Consider the following 22,943-nt stretch of genomic DNA (forward strand, 5'->3'; position numbering starts at 1 on the left):
TGTATTTATTGAATAGAATTTCCCTAGTGCCAGCTTCCTGTGTATTGCAATGCATCATGGTCCTTGACAGGTCATTAAAAGGACGCTGTCATTGCCAGAAGCTGGGTGACTCGTCGAGAAAACTCTTCATACTATTTTTATGATGTTTTTTGAAGCTAATCCAGGTAAAAGGAAAACACTGTGTTGAGCGAGTTAATAACTAAACTGATCAGCAACCCCCATGCTGTCTAGATATGGTGGAACCAGGGAACAGGGATCTGATGGAGAGCTTGCAGATAAACAGTGTCAGCTGTATTTGCTCTACGCCTTACAAGTATAAGCAATTAGTTGGTTTCTGGTTATTTTCATTTTGTTTGCCTGTTAGAAAACTAGTCATCTGGTTAAGCCAGTCAGGTTCTGTCTCTTTCTTGCTACAGGATTGCATTCTCTAGTCAGACTTTGAGCACCTGCTTCCGCTCTGTCTGAATTCCAGAAATGCGTCACAGTTTTGGATGCCTGGACTGGGGGTACTGTCACCTCCAGTGTAACTCTGCTCACATCACAGCCATTATACAGAACTCAGGAAGAACCCAGACAGCTTCACTAGTGGGATCTACCCTGGCTGGAATCACGCTGTGGACGCTGGCTCCTACCATCTCCTACTGCACTGTTTCAAAGAATTTCACTTTCTAGACTTCCTTTCTAAAGTCTCAGAAACTCCGAAATTCAGCATTATCATTTAGGTACACTCTACACCCAGTTTTTCTATAATAAATTACAAGTTTAAACTGTAAGGAAATGAATTGTAAGACAAAATTTACCTAATGAGGACAAGTATTGTTCAATGAAAAGTCATTTTTCTTTTATTTGTTTTTGTCTTGTTTTATTGTAAGTCAGTTTGGGAATCCCACTGTAGTAAAGTCTGAAGCTAGTCCCTAAAATCTGACTCCAAACCATTTTACAGATATGTTCTTAATATCACGTAATTTTCTCTGACCTGAAATAGGGACAATGCATTGACAGCATTTTGAATGGAATGAAATTTTTCATTTTTAAAAAAGAATCACTTAGAAAACTAAGAATCTCTTAGAATATTCCATTTCAGTAAGTTTTTACTTCCTGTATGTCACACACACACACAGTTTTGAGTCCTTTGTTCCTTCTCCAGACAAGCAACCCTGGAGAGAAAAATCAAATACTATTCTCTGCAATCCTGGTTCTTTCACTTATGTACTCAGTGGTCACTGGATGCTCCTTATGCGTGGCTGTCCTTTCACAGCCCCAAGAATATGAAGGACCAATAAGGTGGCTGAAATCCTCCTTCAAATACTCAGTTTTTCATTATTTTCATTCAGCTATAACAGAATCTTGTTTTAATCTTACTTTTCATGTATATCATCCAATTTACATTCAAGGGACTCACTTCCACATAGCTACAGAACTTAAAACTTCATGATGGAAGAACTTGTTTTATGTATTTATAAGTGTATTTTCTTCAGCAATACAGATTTGCAACTCTATTAGCAATGAAATGATAGGAATGTGGATTAATTTTCCCAAAGTACAAAGATGCTTAAAATAGGTCTTTATGTAATAATGAAAAGATATGTACAGTCAGTAAGTACATATGATGTGTATCTAAGTAGGTAGTTAATATTGTAACTTTTTAATGAATAATAATTAATTAATAATGAACTGTAGTTTATATGCATATAGAAACATGTCACATATGTTCATTATTATTGTGTCATTTATCACTTTGGATGCCTTACTCTTTGGGTAGGGGTGTGAAACAAAGTTAAAAATTTCAAGGTAGAATTTTTACTTCACTTAGAATGATCATCTCTCTACAGTTCTCCATTTTGTGTTTTTCTCATACCCCACTTAGTGTATCAAAGAGCCAAAGTTTAAAAGTTATTTTGAAATAATCTGTTTCTGTGCTGAAGTATGGAACTTCTTGCAGAATAACTTCTGGGGAAGGGTCCTGAATCTATAAAGAATGAAATTTAAGATTGGTCACAGAATAAGACTTTGTCCTTTAATTTCCCACAGTAAATTGAGTAATTCTGGCAAAATACCACAGGAGACTGCCTTTCCAATGCCTTCTTGCTGCTTTGCACTTTATAGAATGACATGGTTTTAACTTTTCATAGCCATCACATCTAAGCCTAATTGAAAGAACACAGAGGGGCGCAACAAGTAATTCAGTAACCGTGCTCCGCGGTTCTGGTGGGCTCCAGCTGCCCATGGCAGGTATTGCTGTGCTGGGCTCTGATGCTCCAGGACCCAGGCCCGACCCTCGGGTCCTTGCCTACTTCCCGTCCTCCCCCAAACGTTCAGTTCATGCACATCTAGGCTTCTGCCTGCTGATTCAAAATATTTCTCCAGAGCGTTCCCCTAAAATAATCATCTTGTAATCTTTGAATATAATGAAATCCATTAAATTTTGAGATCAGAAAATAGATACACCTATCCCATTTTTAATGACCTTTCTAATTTCTTCACTAGAGTTTTCTTTACAAGTTGACAAAAATCAATGCTCCCTTTGATCTTACTTCTCCAATGCTATCAGACAACTCTCTATTCACAGGTCTGAAACAGCTCTCAATAAATGTGTAATCTATTTCAAACATTTGGATATAATTATTATAATGGTCTAAGAATAACCACTATATTCTCTGCATGGACTGTGGAAACAAGGGGACTTGGATTCTGCCTCTTGATTTCATTCACTGTGACCCTACACAAGAAAACCAATGTACTCTATTTTTCTTGCATAAAATGACACACATCTAGCCAAGTAGATTACCATGGTATTCACTGCATTCATGTGTATGTGTGGACCCCCCTACATACCTAGTCTATAAAAATGATATAAGCTGTAGTGCACCCTTGATATTTATTGGCTACTCTTTACAGATGTATTAATCTAGAAGCATTCTTGTAGGTTCTACAAATCATCCTCTGTACTGTGCTGGGCACATGGCCCTCACCCCAAGCCCCCCAGTTGAAGTCTGGACTCTGTAGCTGCCTACAGGAGGCAGAGGGCAGAGCCAAGTCATACAGCTAATCAGAAATGCTGAGCTCTTGTATTTATTTACTTTAGAATTTATCTAGTTATTTTTTGTTTAGTATTCTGTCTTTTTTTTCCTCTTTGCATATAGGGTCTTGCTACACAGCTCAGACTCATAGGGATCCTTCTGTCTCAGCCTCCCCAGCAGTGGGATTACAGGCGGCCACTACCACACCCGATTTCAGTGGCCTGCACAGCATGTGGTACCAGAGAACAAGCCCAGCTTCTTGAATTTGCCAGACAGGTACTTAGACCACAGAGCTATCTCCCCAGCCTTGTAACTTTTCAATATTGTTGAAATCTGATCTCATTTTTCAGCTCTTTCCACAGCTCTTTGCCCTCAGCATATTTAACATGCTGACCAGATATCACCCCCTTCCTGTAGCATGGAGACCAAGGCATTTGTCCTAAAAGAGAGAGAATACGTTGCCTTAGAGTCTTCAGCTTGCATGCTTTCCATGGCCTCATCTCACAATGTTGCACAGTACAAAGAGCCATTGGTGAGCATGTCTATGTTAGAAGAAAGCCCACTTTACCCAGACAATTGGGAACCGAACCGTCCGAGAATCTCCAGGACACCTGGTCTGGAGTCCTCCCTACATCACAGTGACGCTCCTAAAAATTCTGCCAAAGAACAGAGAGACATCAACTGACTCCAGTGTCTATGGTGCAGATTGGGAAGATCCAGCCACACTAACTTCAGTTAATATTTTGTTGATAGTGAAATATCAAATCCTGGCTTCCCAAGCAAAAGAATTGGGAAAGGTTTATTCCTTGCCAATTAAAAAATGTGAAAAAGGAATAGCTTAAGAGAGTTGTTTAAAACCAATGTGTGAAAAACCACACAGGAAATTTAAAAATCACAGTTAGGAGGGCAAACTGAAACTACTAATTCTAATTTGTGTTTGGAAGTATCTGTCAGATTTTAAAACACACACACACACACACACACACACACACACACACACACGACATATGTTCTTGAAGGTAAAAGGAAACAGACATTTTCTTGGGGTATAACGATGGCTTTCCTGCTTATTTATTCTTTAGTTTCAACACAGGAGAAGAAAAACTCAACCAGATCCCTCAGCATGGTTATTGAGGAGACTAAAATTTAAATCAGCTAATCCAAATGATACAAGCTGTGAAAACTCTCTAGTACATAGCTCTCATAGCAGTGTTTTTCCAAAACAGACATTTAAAAATCAAGTTAGAGGCCAGCCAGATAGCTCAGCAGACTAGCAGGCTCAGAGACCGAGGTTCCATCCCTGGCTGCCGTGCTAGTCCTGCCAGCAGGGGGCGCTGAGAGGGGGGATTGAGACTGGGCGTGGTGGCGCCGCCTGCAATCCCAGCGCTTGGGAAGCTGAAAACAGGTGGGTCACTATGAGTCCATTCTGACTGTGAGACCCTGTAGACCTTGTTCTAAATATGTTAAAAATAAATACATAAATACATATCACGCTATATTTTTACATATAATAAGGGAAAATCAAAATTGTTGGTTCCTTGAATAATCATTTAAACTTCATATTAAATTTACATAAATAAATATTTTATGTTCCAATAAACTTTATTTTCTTGTGTCCGTGAACATATTACTAATTTTATTAAAAGTATGAATAGGTTTTCCTTTCTATAAATTCAGATTTCTTCTCTTTTTATCTCTCTCTTTCTTTCAATAGACTTAAATTGCCATGAGAATTTATTAATGCAGCAGAAAAGACTTTTCTTCCTATTTGCTGGATATATAAACTAATAAGCATTCCTCTACTTCGTGTCCAGCAGTGAGCCAGCTGTGAATATAACTTCTAAGACATCCCGCCTTATCGCTGCCCAATCAATATCCACATTTCAATGCCATCAGCCGGAGCAAAAAGCACTTCACACCCGCGACCGACTTCAGGGTCCGCAGCGAGCAGGTCGGCCTGGGCTAGGCCAGATGCCCTCTCGGCAGAGAAGACCAGGCACAGGCTTCTCCGCAGTCACGCAAAGACAAAGCACGCCCCACGGAGGCAGGCGCAGAAGGGCACTGCGGCGGCCAGGGCCTGACCCGTGCGGACGCCAGGGAGGACAGGCCTGCAGGAGCCTGTTCCTACGGCACCTTGGGTGTGCCCAAGCGGCTCTGCGTTTGGCCTTCTGCCATTCCTTCCTTCCTTTCTTTTCTTCTTTCTTTCCTTCCTTCCTTCCTTCCTTCCTTCCTTCCTTCCTTCCTTTTCTTTTCTTTTCTTTTCCTTCTCTTCCTCCTCCTCCTCCTCTTCCTCCTCCTCGTCCTCCTCCTTCTCCTCCTTCTTCTTTCTTCTTCTTCTTCTTCTTTCTTCTTCTTTTCTTTCAGTACTGGGGATTGAACTCAGGACCCTGCACTTGCCAGGCAGGGGCTTATTCTACTGAGCTATCTCCCTGGCCCTGAACTTACTGTTTAGTATTCTAACCCTAAATTCTGCCCACTGCTTCCCAAGCCACTTCTCAGGGCTATGCTGCAGGGAGCCACATAAAGGGTGACGCAGTGCTTCACCCAGGACAAGCACAAGGAAAGAAGGCCACACAGAGGCTGCCTAACCTCGGCAGGGTGAGCTCCAACCTCGGCCAGCTGTGTCAGCAGCACTCACCGGCAGCCGGCTTCTCCTCTGGGGAGCTCTCAGGATCAGGCTAAGAGAAGCAGATGCCTTGTAGGCTGAATTCCTTTGTCTCTGGCCCATGAGTCTCACGACTTCTGACAGCATCCAGAAAGAACATCAGACTCAGAAGTTCGGAAAAAAGCTCCTTGTGCTCTCTTGCTCCTGTTAAGAGAAACATTTGCTCATACACCCTTATGCCATAAAAATAAAGAAGCTCACATTCTTGTTTCTGTCCTAGAGATCCCAGTGGAACTCAGCACCGGCCAGGCATGATGACATACACCTCTATCCCAGCACACTGGGAGGCTGAGGCAGGAGTACTGTAGATTCAAACACAGCACAACCATGTTTCAAAATTTAAAACTAATTTAAAAAGGGTAAGCATATACTTCAAAGTGCATACCTTGGGTTCAATCCAGTTGGGGGGGATGAGAAAAGATGGGACAGAAAGAGAGAAGGAAAGAAAGAGGAAGGAAAAGAGAAGAGGAGAAAAGAAAAGAAGAGAAAAGAAAAATAAAAGGATCTCTCTGCCTGGCATGTACCAAGTCCCAGACCCTCAGGGCAAAGTGTGCCCATTATGAATCCAGGCACAGTGAGGATCCTTACTAGGAAGGAGATACAGCACTGCTGAATTCCGAGGTGTCAGACAGGGACCGATGCGACAACAGGTGCTTTTGAAGAAGGCTGCCTCTTGCTTTTTAGCTTATCTCTTTTGTCAAGAAAGGACAGTTAAATCTTAGACCCTGAGAGGCTCTTGAACAACAGCATGAGGCTACACGTGCTAAGTTTCCCATCAATACACAAAGGACCGCTGCCAAAGACATGCAAGTAAGAAAGTTGTGGATACGGCGGTGGAGTGTCTCAGCGAGAAGGGAGGACTTCAGGTGGATGTTCAGGGCCTGGAAAACAGGAAGGAAATATGAAATTCCCCCACCCATTTTCAGCTAGTGTTATAAAAATGTCTGTTTTGAAGAGAAAATGTGTTCCTTCCATAATGGGACACAGGCTATGAATTTGAGCTTAATGCTAAGATGAGAAAAAGGGGTGTGGGTTTGTTTACTTTTTCATTCCTAAGTGTACAGAAGAATTTCTGGCAATAATAGACACCGATGTACATGAAATAAATCAGTAAAGCAATGAATGAACAAAGAGAGCATCATAATGAACCTTTCAAAAGGATGTGACTTCCTCTATTGGCAAACATTTTTTATCTTTTTTACCATTATACACATTATGTCACTTTTGCTTGCCAAACTTTATGGGTTTCTTCTATGCTCAACTCTGATTTTCCTTGATTTCTGCGGCCTTCATTCTCTAAACATTCAAGCCAGTGTGTCTCTTCCCTTTGCACAGAGGTTTCAAGTTGAGCAGGGTCATCCTTTCACATTTCTGAGTCGTCGACAGTTATACTAAGCACATATGTACACACACATCTCTAGGCTTTCGGAGATAAACAATCAGCGCCTAGTAAGTAACTTTTAAAATATAACAGCATCTTGAAATGTCCTGTGGTAAAATGATAAACACTCAGTCGTTAGTATCGGTGAATGATGGCGCAGCCATGGGCGACCTTGTGGCCGTGAAGTGAGGCACCCTTTACCGCAAGTCCTGGATAGTAAGCGCTGATTGATTTCTGTTCTACCTACTCTACAACAGCTGCTATGCCAACCACTCTATAAATGCCTCAAGTGTAATTTAAATAATTTATCTCAGAATACAGAATTATTGTTACTGTTCCTGTACATTTTCCTTAACTGTTGTTAAAATTATTTGGTACATCAGTTATTGAAATCCATAGATTTTTATGGACGGTTTGTTACAGAGTTTTAAAATGATAAAATGTGTTTGAAAAGGCCTGTAAATAGGAAAGAGGGGCCAGTCACTCCTATAATGTCCTTTTTAAGTCACTAAAATCTGAGGGCTGGCTACCGTGAGGGAGTTCCAAACACATGGGAAATCACAACAGAGAACACAGAAGATGGCATTAGTCAAATGAGATTTTGTATAGAACAGCAGCAGTTAGATTTAAAGCAACCCATAGACTTCAATCACCTGCCAAGGATTCAGATTCATCAAATGTGTGTACTTATTGTCAGTAGCTGTCTTTAGACACGAAAACTGGCCAATAGATTGACATTTTCAGGGGATAAGAGGCGTAGGGCTGACATTGCTTGTTACTGTTTTGGTTGGAAGGTGGTACTTTCTTGTATGCAACTTCTTACTTATTTACTGCAGAAATATACGCATGGCTTTCTTTAACCAGAGCATATTTTGTTTGTTAAAGTAAAATCATCCTGGACGCCCTTGCATACGTGCACTGCGTTGTCTACATCTGGAAGGCGGGGCCGTATCAGGCTGAGAACTCACAAACTAGGTTTAGTTTCTTAAGGAGCATTTTTGGGATTTTAAGCATTCAGGGTATCACTTCACCGTTCATTGTAGGTTAATTCATGAAAGTAAAAGTACCCTCAGGTGAGTCTTCAAAAGGAATGGGAGTGCCCATTTCTCTGTTATTTCTCCTCACCTCCCCTTCTCCAATCCTAAGGTGGTAAGAAATCATGCTCATAAATGTCAGAACACATGATTACTTTGTTTTGTTTATTTGGCTGTGCACTCTGACCTATCTATATGACTTATATGAGACAATTTCCTGTTTCTCTTTATCTCTAGCCAGAGAAATAGGTAAAAATAGAAGAAAATATTTATTGAGAACTTTTAACAAACACTACATTTTATCTTTGAAGCACACTTCATTATTAAATTCTAAAACATAAAATATCAAATAATGGATCAAAAGCACCTACTGTAATTAGATAAACATTACTTTTTACTGATCATTGAACCTCTAAAACAGTAAATGAGGTAACATGAGAGATTGTAGCCTCTGTGGTTGACCAGAGCGGAAGATTCGCTGTCACAGTTGTCCTTCAGCTAAGCTCTTTGTCGGCCCATGTTAGGTGGCCTCCTGTCCTTTATTCCTGGTGTTCTGGTGCAGTGCAGTGTGGGCAAGCTTGCCCTCCATGTTTATAAATGCATTTCTGTTTGAGTGCTCCATCCAGATGTCTTCCACATCATTATACACCACTGTATCTTTTATAATTATGTATAATTTTGTGTTCATACCACTGCACATTAAAGTATCATAGTGTATGAAAGTACAAAAGTAGTTAATTATTCAAAGAAATGTCAGGAACCCAGACTACTTTGAGGAATTCAACCAAATATTAGATGAAAAGTTTTGAACAATGTACAATCAGAATAGATTGTGGGAAGAATTATAAAATCCAAAGCTAAGGGAAAGGGGTAAGTTCGGGTCAGAACTATTCACACATACAATTAGGTTCCATGCTTCCCCTTCTGTGGCGCACTGACAGAGGGCACGGCCTGCATCACCCTGTGGGAGGGTGCAGGACACACCTCTTGAGCCCAGTGACTCTGTCATTCCCATTCTGGCCACATCTTTTGTAGACACAGCCGAATGGAAGTAAACTACCTAGCCAAGAGCTGCCATGTCCTGTGTATGAGTGACCTCCTGTTTGCAGCTGGAATTCAGAGGTTGTCACTGGAACCTGAGCCAATGCATACAAAGGGACTGGTCCTAAGGGTGGTGGTTCAGATACCAAAGGTCTAGAAAGCAACGGCTTCAGGAAGCCCAGTAAGGTAAAGCACTGGGAATGCCAACACTGTGAAAAAGCAACAGTGGCGATGACACCTGTAGATGACACTTGTAGTAAGGCTGCTGAGAAAGCTATACATCTCTGGTGCTGGAATCCACAAATGTTGTGTGGATTTAAAACTATCATCCAGCGTGATGGCAAGGAGTCTCATTTGGATCACTGCCCATTCTGAGGAATTTGTGGAGCAGAGCCCTCGGCAACAGCTTCTCTCCTGTGCCCAACTCCTTTTTTTACAAACAATTCCTATTCACCAAGATTGTCCTCTGACATTGAATAAGAAGAAAGAGTAACAATAGTCCATGTCAGTGAGCATAGAGAGAAAAGAAGCTTGTGCACTTCTGGTGCACTTCTGGAAACACAAAAGTGACAAAACTATGCTGGGAAACAACATTTTTTTCCCTTGGAAAGTTACAATGGCTGTTGGGGTGGGGTGGGTTTGCTAAAGGAAATGAAATCTGTAGCTTGAAAGACATCTGCGGTCCCATACTCAATGTGCATTTTTCACAATAGCTGCAGCTTGGAAGCAGACTATCATTAGATGTGTGAGAAGGAAATTGTGTTGTGCGTTTATATAACACGCGTGCATGCATGTTGATATATGTGCACACACACACACGCACACACACACACACACACTGTGATACAATTGGAGGATCACAGATCACAAAGAGAAGGCATCACAAGAAGCTTCCACTGGTGATGGTACCTGGGAAGAAAAATGCTGTGTGCACTCAGCTTCACATAGAATATCAAAAGTGGTTATGGAGGGACATAGGACAGAATGGTGGGACCTGGCTTGGGGAGGGAGAGGACACAGACAGCTGGTTCTCAGTGGGTGCAAAGCTGCAGGCTGGAGGAGGAATAGGTCATGATCCACAAGAGACAGTGCTGAGGCATCTTGAAAGGGTACTAAGTTGGTTGTAGCCTCTCTTACCACTAAAAAAGAACTATGTAAGAGAGGAGTATGCTAATTTGCTTGACTATAGAAATCATTTCAGTGTGTACATGAATATCACAACATTATATCATGCATCTCAGCAACAAAAGTTACACTGCACGTCCATTTGCCTACAGTAGGGTCTATTTTGAAAATTTTCACAAGAGATTGCTCTGGCTAGAGTGAACTCTTGGTAGATAAATAGATAGATGATAGATAAATAGAATATATGTATATATTTGAATATACACTTTAGGAAAAGCACATGTGCATGGATGTATACGTAAGTATATGTACATACATACAAAAATGTATCCACACATTAAAAGTTACTCATGTACACATATAAGTGTGTGTTATCTAGTCAGTTAATACTAGATAAAATTATGAGTCAAAGATAGACACATAGATACAGACATGTACTGTGCATTTTATCTTTCTATCCTCAACTGCAGATATATAGATACATATTTCTCTGTCTAATCCACTAGAGATAGATATCACCTATACTATGTAAATATAAATAACATTTAATAAGTTTTAATATATAAGACTATTTTCTTTTTAAAGATAGTTTCACACATCTAAGTGAGAACATGGCTTCATTTTTGTCTTGCTAAGTAATTGAAACTATAGCTAATAATTTGTCTGATTAACAAGTGATTATTGAAGTCTTACTAAACTCCAGCATCACAGAGACAGAAACACAGCCAGAAGGCCTCTGAAGGCCTTGTCATTATAGAATTTTCTTAATAAATGAATGGAACAGAGTTAGATTGTTTGAACATGAACATAAACTTGAAGTAAAAAGTGACAAGAGAAGCTATAAAATATCGTGTTGGAAATGTCGAGTGGACGCTATTGTCACCATACATTTTTATATCTCTGAAACTATACCGCTATTTTTTACTGTAATAAAGAAGAGTTTATCACATTCAGGTCTTTGTAAAGCAAAACTTCACAGATCTTATGAGGAAGCTAATATCTGAACACTCACTCATGGTGAGAAAATGTTAGTGTCACGTGATAATGACATATGATCTATCACATTGATTGTATTGTTTTAGCAACAGAAGAACAAACCTAAAGGCATGATTTATGACTTGTGTTTCTGTAATAAGTAGAAATGTGCCCATGGACAAAACAGTATTGGCAATTTGGGTTTGTTTATTGAAGAGCCAGGAGTTAGGATAAGAGAATCTAAGATCTCTTCCAGACCTGACACTGAATCTAAATCCAGATGTTTTTCTGTTACATTTCCTACTTGTTATTCTTCTCTTTCGGGTAGTAGATTGTATTGATCCATCCACATCTTTGCTAAAAGCCCCAGTAAACACAAGCACTCCTGGTTGTAATCTATTATTTCTTTGGCATGTCCTCAGTCTAATACATCAGAGAGTCATCCTCACTGTAAGGTAGAAAAATAGCTGTAAAGTTTTATGAAAATCCTCTGTACTCACAAATAACCTTCACACATTTGGGCTAGTTGTTTTCATGTAAATGATATTCCATCTCCCTAATTGCTAGGCAGTAAAGTAAATAGGTAGATGGAAAAGTGTGACTCATATGAGAAGCATCTAGTCAATTTATTATTAAAATAATACATATTCGTGATAATAATTTAAAATATAAAATCCTTTAAAGAGTATGGGCTAGTTTTGATTTTTAATATGTGACCAGTTTAATATCAATTATAAAGCACTACCATTTTTAATGTTTATTATCAAATAAAATCTGTAAGAGCAGAACTTCTCCATAGCAACAAAGAAGCAAAGCCATAGTGTCTCTCTCTGTCTCTGTCTCTGTCTCTGTCTCTGTCTCTGTCTCTGTCTCTCTCTCTCTCTCTCTCTCTCTCTCTCTCTCTCTTTGTAGAAGGGAGGGAATGAGATTTGTTTTAAAATGAGCCCAGAATTGCAGGTTGGACCAGAAGGTTGAGGTTAGAGAAAGAGCCTTCGCTGTGGGCAGATTCTGTCCTAAGCATCCCTCCTGCAGGTGTGTCTTGCTCCGCTGACCTAAGCTGTGTGATCACTGAGGCTTTGCCTGGATTGCCACGGTTGGAAGAGGCCCCTCCCATGACTGGTGGTGGTCTGCTTCACCTAAATTCCACACTTAAATGTTAATCCCTTTTTTAAAAAAAGAAAAAAGGTTACAGAAACTTCCAAACATGGAATGTTTGGGAGCATATCTGCTTCTTGTGGATCATCTTTACATCCATGAGAGTTTTTGACATTGCTTGAATTTAATAAGGGACAGAGCCAGAAATGCACATCACATCTATCAGTCTTGTGCCACCACTACCTTAATAATTAATCCCATATGATAAAACTTCAGTATTTATCTTCTGAAAATCTTCGTGACGATAATCACTATTTTCTCAATTGAAAGTCTAGTACATTTTCAAATGACTCACATTAAACCTTTTTTTAATGCAATAAAAATGTGCCAAGTTTAAGCCAACCTTAATAATCACAGCCAGAGTGGGCCTGGATAATAAACCTAGATCAGAGGTCCTGGATTTCGATGTCTGTTAGCACTGTTTCCACCTTATCCCACTATCTCACTCCTTCAGCGGTGTCACCTGACCTCAACTCCGTGGCTCCCTGTGAGATTTTACTGTCTCTTTAATTCCTTTTCACAGACAATCTGCTAGGACTAACTCTTTTCTTCTTGATCTTCACTTCTGAGTGTTGTTTTATGGACATTGATTGATTCCAGGCACTGTGAACATGGCTTATCTCTTTTATTTTCATAGACTAGCTCAAAAATAAAATATTAACCTGCTTCAGATCCATTAGGAATCACCAGTATGACTCAACCTTCAACAAAATTTGCTGAAATATTCTCAAATCTTATACAACTCATCCATTTCTAACTGACAGCACAGAATTGGAAACTTTGAAGGCAATATTACACGTGGGCTTCTCATACAGCTCTGTAAATAATGCACCGAAAGCAGCACATTGGTGTTTGGTCATTGTGTTTACAGAACTTGAATGTTAACACATACTCAGGAGCAGCCACCAAAATGGCAAGTAGTGAGCAGCAGAGAAAAAGCCTCTCTGAGTGTTGCCATCCAGACACTAGGATACAGCGATACAAGGAAGACAAGAAGGAGGGAAGTAGATTCTCCTGGACCTAGGAATGATCTGAAGCACAAATTGAAGACCATGAAAAGAGTCAAGAGGGAAACTTCAATGAAGAAAAATGTGGTAGCTGGTGGTACCTTCTCCCTGAGATAATACTCATGTCTTGAGAGGAACAGTTCCAACTTGCAGGCACGAGGTGACCTGGGGCCACCCACAGAGAGCTGCCGCGGTGGAGGGAAGCAGTAGGCTTGAAGGGCTGCACTAGCTGGCAGTGAGCACTAAGGGCTCAGTCATCCCATGAGAGAGATTGAGTGCCTGGAAGCCGTCTTGGAGAGGCACCACCTGACCCCAGAACTCAGAGGGGCTGCTCACTCCATCTAGCAGCTCCCAGCTGGGTTCAGGTCACAAAGTGCCCTGAAGGTTGTAGGCAGAATGAGTGTGGTCTCTGCCAGAAGGTGCAGGTCCACTGAGATTATTCAATACCCGCGCAAAATCTACTGCTAGCTTGCTGGGATAGATCAACCTAAATAGGGACACTGTCTCCACACATTGTTTACCAGTGACAGCAGAGACAAACCTGGAAGAGGACTTTTCTTTCTCTATATATCTCTTTGGTTTTGTTGTTGTGGTGGTTTTGTTGTCTGCTTTTATTTTATTATCCTTTATTGTTTAATCTTGTTTTTATATAAGTGTGAATTATATAAGTGTCAATTTGGTTTCTAGATTCTTTTTGGTTGCTGTTCTGTTGTTCTTTGTACCATTTCCTTCTATCTTTCCCTCCAGTTTTCTGTGCCACTTTCCCAAAGTTGGCATAATCTCCATTTCTCTCTTCTTCTACCTCTCTATTGTTTTCCTAACCTGTTTTAAATTTTAACCCCTGATAGTAAAATTAACATATTATGGACTTACAGACTCCATGTAATTTTCTAGCTTGTGTTAGATTTTGTTATATGCCAAAATCTACTCCATATGGTTTAAGGCGGAAAATTAATGTTTAACTCAGTTTGTCATTTTCTAGGCTGAAATTAATACTACTATTATTGCTGGAAATATTGCTTTAGCCAAAAATGACATAAACACATGGAAATTAAACAACATCATGAATAACCAGTGCATCACAGATGAGAGCAAAGAAGAAATTTTAGTTTCTACAGTTATATGATAACAATGCAACATATTGAAATCTATGAAGCACAAAGAAAGCAGTACTAGAAGGAAATTTATAGCTGTGAGTACCCATATAACTTAGTGTTGAACCTTATATTTCTAGAGAAAAGAAGAGTAGGCTAATCCAAAAACTCATATGAGGGAAAAATTATAAAGATCAGAGTACAAATTAACACACTGGAGACTAAGAAAACAATACAAAGAATCAAGGAATTGAAGAATTGGTTCTTTGAAAGATTAAAGAAAATGAAAAAACCATTATCCAACCTTATAAAAAGGGGATAAAAGGGACTCAAATATGTGCAATTAAGAATGAAAAGACATCAAAATTAAGCCTGCAGAAATCCAGAAGATCATCCACACCTACTTTGGAAACTTGTATTCTACTAAGATGGAAAATGCAGAAGAAATGGACAGATTCCTAGACAAAATTCAATTACCAAAGCTGATTCAAGAAGATATAAAAATCCTAAATAAACCAATATCAATCAATAAAATTGAATATATAATTAAAACCTACTAACAAAGAAAGGCCCTGGCCCTGATGAATTCACTACTGAATTCTACCAGAAATTTAGAGAAGACCTAACACCACTACTTCTCAAAATCTTTAATGAAATTGAAAGAGAGGCAATACTTCCTCATTCCTGAAAGAAAGTATTGCCCTGATAACAAAACAGGAGGACCCTAAGAAAGAGAGGTACAAGCCAATCTCCCTGATGAACAGAAAGCAAAAATTTCTGTATAAGATTACTGGCAAACACAACGCAGCAAGTCATCAAGAAGTTAATATACCATGACCAAGTGGAATTCATCTCAGCGGTGAAGGGAAGTTTCAACATATATGAATCAATAAATGTAATATACAATATTAACAGAGATAAGAGAAAAAACATATGATCACTGCAATAGATGCAAAAAGCCCCACTTCCGACAAAGTCCAGCACCAGTTTATGATAAAAACCTTTCAAAAATTAGAATAGATGATCTATATCTCAATCCATTTATGACAAACCAACAGCTTACATCTTGCTAAATGAACAAAAATCAAAAAGTTTCTTTATAAAATCAAGAACAAGACAAGTGTATCCAATTTCTCCACTCTTGTTCACCATGCTCCTAGAAACTTTAGCCAAAACAATTACACAAGAGAAGAAATAAAAGGAATAATGATAGGAAATGAGAAATTGAACTATCATTATTTGGAGGTGACATGATACTCTACATAGAAGATCTCCAAAATGCCCACCATAAGTGGAGAAAGCTTCCAGCATATCTCACAGCATATCTCACAGAAACCTAAAATCCATTTGTAATAAGAAGAGACCTAGAACAGTAAAGGCAATTCTAGGCAATAAAGACAACAAGGCAAGGGGCATCAAAATCACTGACTTGAAATTGTACCATAAAGTTATTGTGATAAACCCAGCATGGCATTGGTTCTTTTCATGTACACAACTAGAAGAAAATATGAAGGAAAAATTGAAGAAAAAATTATAAAGGAAAATATGAAGGAAAGACCTTGCAAATTTAAAGCCCCAATCCAAAATTGGGCATCTGAGATGAATACACACTTCTCAGATCAATAAATATAAACAGCAAATAAATGTATGAAAAAGTGTTCAACATCACGAACTTTCCTGCTTTGTCATCATGGAAATTCTTTCTTTCAGGAAGACTTGAAGATTAAAGGAACAGATTAAAAGATGCACAAAAAACTCCAGTCATAGTCAGCCACCTTATCTTTTACAAAAATGCCAAACACATTCAGTGGAAGAATGATATCATATTTGGTAAATGATGCTAGAAAAACTAGCTCCCCATATGCCAGAGATTAACATTGGACCCATATCTTTCACCATGCACTAAACTATATTTGAAACAGATTAAAGATCTAAATATTAAAACAGAAATATTAAATCTGCTGGAAGATAGAATAGGTAAAAAATCTTAAAAACCTTGGTATAGGCAAAAATTTTATGAATAAAACCTAGATTTCACAGAAACCATCACAAGAATCAACAACTGGGATCCCTTCTTATTAAAAATTTTTGTACAGAAAGCAACAAAGTGAAAAGACCATTCCCAATGCAGGGAAAAAAAAACATGTTTCCAACTGTTACTCAGACAAAGGATTACTATTGAGAACATAAACCAAATAAAAAAAAAAAAAAGAAAAGAAATCAGACCTCGCAAATTTAAAGATCCAATCCAAAAAAGGGCATCTGAGATGAATACACAGTTCTCAGATGAATAAATACAAACAGCAAATAAATGCATGAAAAAATATTCAATATCACTGGTCCTTCAAGAGATGAAAATTAAAACAACACTGAGATTCCATCTCATCCTGGAAAGAAAGACTATTATTCAGAATTCAACCAATAACTAAAGCTAGAAGGGCTGTGGGGAAAAGGGAAGCTTTCTCCACTGTTGGGAAAAGGGAAGCTTTCTCCACTGCACTAGATTGGTGTAACCACTGTGGAAATCAGTATGGAGATTCTGGAAAAAATAGGATTGGAGGTCCCATTTCACCCAGATATCCCCTTCTGGGTATCTTCCCAGAATTAAAAATATCATTCCACAGCTATATATATATATGTGCATGCATATTTATAGATGCACACTGAGGAATGAAAAAAATGAAAGATTTTGTATTTTTATATAATTGGGCAGCACTTGGCCATAAAGAAGGACAAACTGGACACTTTTATAGATTAAAGGATGCAACTCAAGACTATAATCATCAGTGAAATAAATCAGACACACATGTATAACATCACATTGTCTCCTTAGTGTGAGAAGTTGAAAGAGTAAATAAGATCCCAAATGTGCAACAGATATTGTAAAACTGGAAGAAACTGTTCAAAAGGAAAGAGAAACTACGATTGTGGAAAGGATAACAGAAGGGAGGAAAAAGCAAAAGAAAAAAAAAATCAGTTTACTTTTTGGGGATGAAATGCTGACAGTCAGAATTAAGGAAGGAAAGGATTATTTAGCTCACAGTTAGTGGAGGTTTCAGTCAATACTCGGCTGGCTCCAAGGCAGAGCGGCACCTGGCAGAGGGCAGCTGCTCATGGTGGTGGAAAACAGAAAAGAGCCAAAAGAGAGGAACAGGTATGGCAGCCAGCAAGCCTCCCTCCCATCCTTACATCTGTATGCAGATTATCTGCCCCAGAGCAGCAGGAGTAGCACTCACACCCCTAATCCCAGCATTGGATCATGAATTAAACACAAACTCTAGAAGCTTCCCCATGACTGCATGAGGCTTTGGTGGGTCAACTAGGCACAAACCATTATATATATATATATATATATATAAGCATTTTGTTGAGAAAAAATATGTATGTTTAATAGTTAGGATAGATATATAGCTACTTTTTCTGAGTTCATTGAAAAGTAATATTCATGTTAATACTGTTTGAATAATTAAATGCCTATATCTGAGTACTCTGAGTACCTAATTTAAAGACAGTAATATTTAATGTGTTCATCATTGTTATCCCCCTATTGTTTTGAAATTTTATTTTTCCTCTTTAAGATATAAAAGAGTATGGGGAGATAGCTGGGGCGAAAGCTCAGTGGTCTAAGCACCTGCCTGGCTAGCACAAGGACCCTGGTTCAATCCCTGGTACACATGCTGTGTGGGCCCCAGAACCCAGGGTGCACTGTACTGGCCCCAAAACCTGATGTGGTGGCAGATACCTGTAATCCCAGTGCTGGGCAGGCTGAGACAGAAGGATCAGTACAAGTATGAGCTGAGTAGTGAGACCTTGTACTAAGTAGATAAATAAATAAATGATTTTTTTAAAAAAGACAAAAAAGAGTAAATAGGAAAAAGAAGCCATAACTAGGACAGCATTCCCCTCAACATGTTTCTTTGCAGATTTTCTGACTTTATTTGTCATATCTAGATCTCTCAGTGCTTTTGTCTTGGTCTAGGTACACACAATACCAGTACAAGTCCAGCTTCATCTTTCCCCTACTTTCTACCCATATCCTGTGTTTGAAGTATAGTCTTTACCCTCTGACTCGTAGTTTTACTGTCTTAAATACAATGCAAAAAAATATGTAATAGAACATTTAAAAATTTAAAAAATAGACATAACCAGTTTTTTTTATCATTAGGAAATAAAAACAAAAATCTTTTAGCATCTACAAGCAACACAAGAAAAATAAAAACTTAAAAATAGGAAAAATATACAAATTATAATTTAACTTTCTTACTCCTTTTAAAGCGGCATACTTATACAAGCCTTTAAAATGAAAATATGGATGTTCAGAAGAAGCAAAAGCTCAAGCTATTCTAATTATAATCATGATGAAAGGGAATAAAATGCTGAAGTACAAAATATCTCAAGATTGTTTCAGAAAACAATCCGCACCTCGTGCTCGCGAAGTCACCCTATGACGTGAACAGCTGAACGTCTCCTCTGCGTTCCTAAGCGGTGTTGACCAAGGCGGAGCGCAGCCCGGTGCGGTCTCCAATCCATGCGCGAGCGCCGAGCGCGCTCCGGGAGGGACAAGGAGGGGAGCTGTCCCGACTCTGCCCTCACCCGCTCCCGTTTTCATCATCAACGGAAACGGAGCGTGTTCCAAGTGATGGCGCAGACGCTAAGTATTTTGATTATGGTAGACAAGAACACCGAGGAAATAGCTCCCGGTGGTTTATGTAAGACATATGACATTGAGGGCTGCTGCACTCAGTAAGAGCACGCAGCCAGGGGCAGAGGTGCTGTAGCTCAGTGACAATGTGCTTTGTGAGCTGGGGCTCAGAGGAGTTGCAATTACAACCGAGACCTTCCCTAGCTGCGTCAGGTCTGCTCTTTACCAAAATGAAGCCTCTGCTCTACAGATCCCCGCGTGCTGATAACATTCTGGTTGTTAAGCCCGCAATCTCCGAACTCACACGACTTGTTACCTACTTCTCAATGGCCTCCCCGAGCTTAGTTGACCTTTCTCTAAGTAGCCACCCTTCCTCCACGACTCTGACTGCACTTTCCTTATGTAATTCTCCCATTTCTTTCTATACGCTTCAACTGGGGCATGCCCTTTTCTTTCCTATTTTTTTGGGGACCCGTTTTTCCTGGGTGATTTACCAGTCCTTGTGGGTCAATCTCATGTCAAAGCTGGAGCGCGCAGGTTTCCTGCGAGCTTCGGGCCTCGCTTTCCTCGGCCTTCGCCCTTGCTTACCTGGGTGTCTGTGCGCCACTGAAGCGCGGGAGTTTCCTTCAGGCCACGCCCCGCTTCACAATGTGCGTTCTTCCCCACTTTAACAGAATAACTTCAACCTCACAAACACAAAAATAAATGAATGCATCCTTTGCGTTATTTTGTTTTTGCTAATGCTTAGAAGTCCAGACAAGTTGTCTAACCTGTTCTTCCTTTGCAGCCTTCCCAAGAAGTATTCTTTCTCTTCTCATTGTCCCTGAGCTTCCCTTTGTGGCAAGACTTTTGCGTTAGACTTCTGGCTCCCTCACGTCCTGATTCTGCAGCGAAATCTGCCCTTGTAGGGTTGTTATTTGAGCTATAATTTGGAAACTGGCAATCCTGACGCCAGCTGGGAACTCGTTAGCAGGTGAAATCGCTGGCTCCTCTTAAACTCCTGAATCAAAATTTGAATTTTAACAGTGTGCCCGAGCAGTTTGTGTGCACATGAAAGTCTGAGAAGCTCTGGGGGACATAACCACGTTGCTGCTCTACTCAGAAGGGTTTCAAGTGTCACTCACTTCAGCATCATTGAACGAGAGCAGCGGCTAAATGTACATCCACACGGTCTCCACTTTGGCTCCCACAAATCACCTGTTCAGACCTCAGGGCTGCTGTCTCTCTGCCCCTGAAGCACCGTGCAGCCTCCTCCTCCACTTGTGTCTGTCCGGTGCACTTTACCTGCCAACGATCTCTCCTGCTTGTTTGGGGACATAAATCTGATCCATTACCATGAAAGGCGAACTCAAGATTCAACCTCTTCAACATTTCTTGATAGTACTTCTTTGATGAACACAAAGGAAAGAATATCAGTAGTGTCCACAGAAATGTATTTTATGTTGTTTTGACATATTAAATTTCTAGTTCAGGTTTCCTACTTGATCTTCCCTGATTGGCATTTATTCTGCCATGTAGAAATTCTTGTACACCATCAGCACCAGTTGATTCCTAAGAACAAGTGTTCCGAGATGTTCTGAAAAACAAACTTTTTCTTTTCATTTGTAGCATTTGGTTGTACCACGAAGTCGTATAAAGCACCACAATATGACGGTTAACACTTTTTCACTCAGAACTGGTATTAATAAGAAATTTAATTTGGCATGAAAGTCAAAATATTTAAATTGCCAGGAGTTCATTTGTATGATTATATATATAATTAATTTCCAATAGCTATATTTAAAATAATGTGTATAATAAAGTGTGTTAAATATATTGCAATATTTAACAGAGAAATTATTTTCCTGATAAATCTACAGGTAAATATATCTATATAAGCTGCCAAGATTTAGTAGAAATTAAGCTTCATAACCAATGATACTTGCTATTTTAAAATACAAAATTAACCATAATGATTCAACACTTTAAATTAGTCACAAGCAAAAAATATAAGTAGTATTTGAAACAATGCTTCCTATGAATAAAAAACAAAATTCAGCTTCATTTTTAACATAAAGAACCACAAAAAGGGCCCGCCAGGTAGCCCAGTGGATTAAAGCACCTGCTTAAGCAGTCACATGGGCTGGAGTTCAATCCCCAGCATGCCGCGCCCCCTCTCTCACACCTAGATGGTGATTGAGACTGGATATGGTGGCGCACGCCTGTAATCCCAGCACTTGGAAGACTGAAAACAGGGGGATCACTACGAGTCCAACCTGTGCAGATAGACCCTGCAAACTCTGTACTAAATACATAAAAAACACAAGAAAAATTAATATAATTCTTTCACACATATTCTGTACTGTGCTGTTCTTAAATTCTTTTGTCTCAGCTATCTATTTAGTTAAATATCATAAGGTTATCTTATTTTTAATTGTTTTAGAATGATTGTATATACAAAGTAATTTTTCTAAATCTTAAGGTATATTGAAAACATTTATAATTATATATCTCATATAGTTTCAAAAGCATTTGTCTTGGAATATTGAAGCCCTAGAATCCCTCTTTGTCTTTACTATAGTCAGACTTTACACACATTCTGTCTTAATCATACTATTGCTGTTCACTTCATATTTTAGTTTGGCTAAGTACTTGTCACAGTTCTCTATATGAATGTACAATTTTATTTTTGCTTTGTTTTGTGTTTTGCGGTACTGGGAATTGAACTCAGGACTGTGTGCTTGCCAGGCAAGTGCTTATGCTACCTAGCTATCTCTCCAGCCCATGATTGTTGACGGATCCAAAACAATGTGAACATAACTCTGGATTGGAAACACTGTGAGTGAAGGGACTGTCAGGAATGTACCACCTTGGAAGAATTGGCCAGGTGGTCCCACAGTCAGTTCAAAGAATGAGTGGATGTGAAGTTTACTTTTGACCTGAACTGAAAGGAATTCTCAACATCCTGATGAGCACAGGATGAAAGCAGCTCAGAAGACAGAGGGAAACTTAAAGTAGAGGAAAGTTAAAGAGTCAGTGTAGACGATTCATGCTCATCTGCAGAATGGGGTGGCCATTAGTGGTGAAGGCATGCATCACACAAGGCTGGGAATGGCCATAGTGTATTGAAATTACCCCGTGTGGAGGCTACCATTGAGTTTCAACATTATCCTTGTGAGATAGACCACAGAAAACCTTAAGGAAACATTTCTAAATATTTTTAATGGTAATATTATGGCCAACTCTTTCATTATTTTCAAATGTAATAATAAAATTCATTTTGAATCAGAATATCAAAAAGAAAATATTAGAGCTGGAAATAACTCTATACATCATATTGTCAATATAATTATTTTATATTTGGGGAGACTGGGACCTGGGATTCTAAGAACTGGAGTGACTTTTTCAAGGTCATAGAACTGCTTCTCTTTGATGGGACTAGAAATCACATAAGTGTTTTCATTATGCCATCATCCAGTGCAGCAGTAGAAGGTGATCAACTCTGCTGAGAAGAGAATAAGCAGTCTCTGGTTTGTATGGAGTTTATTTCAAAAGATTGATTTCAACTATTGTGATGTTTCTCCTTTGTATAATCATAATGTGTTTAAACTTAGTTTCAGAAAAATTATCACAAATTTATAAATATAAAGCATCACAAATTTATAAAATTTATAAATTTCATTATCATCTCCTTCCTTTAGTCCTTTTTATCCTGTTGTCATGCAGTATGAGGTGGAACTTTTCTACCTTTTATGGCAAATGAATTTCTGAAAGCAAAATCAAGTGAAAATATGAAGCTGTGGATGCTTCCTGACAATAACCACT

Source organism: Octodon degus, unplaced genomic scaffold (genome assembly GCF_000260255.1).
Source record: "Octodon degus isolate 3935 unplaced genomic scaffold, OctDeg1.0 scaffold00108, whole genome shotgun sequence".
NCBI classification, from domain to species: Eukaryota; Metazoa; Chordata; class Mammalia; order Rodentia; family Octodontidae; genus Octodon; species Octodon degus.